At 36.6% G+C, this 1,644-nt stretch overlaps 1 non-coding gene across 1 annotated transcript; it reads right to left on the bottom strand.

The window, feature by feature from the left end:
- Positions 1-213: 213 nt before the first annotated feature.
- Positions 214-320, bottom strand: LOC111824035. The gene has a single exon (XR_002827143.1). It is a non-coding gene; the product is annotated as a U6 spliceosomal RNA (small nuclear RNA).
- Positions 321-1,644: the final 1,324 nt, after the last annotated feature.

Genomic DNA, 1,644 nt, shown 5'->3' with positions numbered 1-1,644 from the left:
TTCCAAACAAATGAATTCAATAAAAAACGAACAGATGTCCCCCTCTGCAGGACTGACTGCGGAAGCTGCAGTTGGGGTGGTGGTTGGGGAGGCAGCAGGCCAAACAAGATGTTCCAATTCACTTCCTTGCAGCTCTCTTCAAAGGAAAAATCACTAGCACTGTGCTCTTGGCACAAAGCCAAACATTGATTTTTTAAAAACTAGTTTATTTTAAAAACTATGGAGTGCTTTGCAAGTTTGCATGTCCTCCTCGCATGGGGGCCATGCCAATCCTCCCTGTATCCTTCCAATTGCAGTATATGTGCCGCCAAAGTGAGCACTCTTGATTTTTTTTTAATCTTGAAATTTCTTCATTTTCTTTCCTTAGGTTCTTAAGTCATTGCCTGAATCAGAACCTGGCTTTCATTTATTTTTAATATTAAATATGCAGACATGCTTTAAGCACCTTTCTGGATGACTAGCTCTATAGTGGGAGAAAAATGGAAATCTTTCCATTGAGGTTAAGTCCCTATTTTAAAAATATTGCATTCTCTATTTGCTTTTTTGTTTAATATCCTCATTTCCTCCTTTCTGCCTTTGTCTTCTATAATGAGTATAGAAAACTTTTGGAATGAAGCAGAAAAGTATCTCAAAACACACTTTCTTCCTGGTTTTTGAATCTAATTTCTAAAGAATGCTATTTTAAATATTTATATACATTCTTTGAACACCAGGTAGCCAAACCAATAAGGAAAGTTAATTCTCTGTTTATGGCTTTTGCATCTTTAGTGTTAGTCCCACCGTCTCCTCTGATTCCAAGGATCAACACCTTTATGTAGACATGTCATTATCCCATGGCCAACCGTATGAATTTAAACATGTAAATTACAGCTTATTTATTGGCCATGCCTTATCTTGTTCTAAATAAATTTACAGGATAGGGCAGCAGTTCTAAACTCTAGACTTGAGACCACTGAAGCAACCATTTGATGAAGTGTACTATGATCAAACACCGGAAAATTCAGGGAGTCATCTTTGGTTTCTTATTCAAGTGAATATAGTCATAAGAAAGTATCTGCTACATAAGAAGACCAGTGTTAAGCAAATACTCACCACCACTCTTAATTGAAGGGGCGGGAGGATTTTTTTAAAAATCAGCATTGCCATACAGTACAGTCCTTAATGAAATGTATTGTGAAACAACCTGGAAACTTCAAGTGTTTTTCCCTATATAAGAATACCTTTCCTGACTTGGGGGTTGTGGTCTTCAGGAAAATAATTGCCTAGAACATTATGACTCCTCATCAGTGTCATATAATACACTGAATAATGAAATGCATTAAGAATATTCACAATGTTAATGCTTCTGAATATAAGAACTACAGGCTTAAGCCTTAAACATATATGTACATCAGGTTTAACATGCTTGAGATTCAGACTCAGGGTTGAAAATTTGATCGGGATCCTTTGCTAAAATAAAAGTTGCAGTTCCTGGCGTGTTCTCTCCCACATATAATACAACACCCCATGACTTCTTTAAGACTTACCCCTAAATGCTCCCTGCTTACAGACAAAGAACTATGGAGGAGTTTGAGTTATCAGCCATTATCTGCACTTAAATAAGTCTTTTAAAGAAAACAGTGCACACATCTTAGCATTATACAG

Source organism: Myotis lucifugus, unplaced genomic scaffold, assembly GCF_000147115.1.
Source record: "Myotis lucifugus unplaced genomic scaffold, Myoluc2.0 scaffold_827, whole genome shotgun sequence".
Taxonomy (NCBI): Eukaryota; Metazoa; Chordata; class Mammalia; order Chiroptera; family Vespertilionidae; genus Myotis; species Myotis lucifugus.
This window is presented reverse-complemented; position numbering and strand designations above follow the sequence as displayed.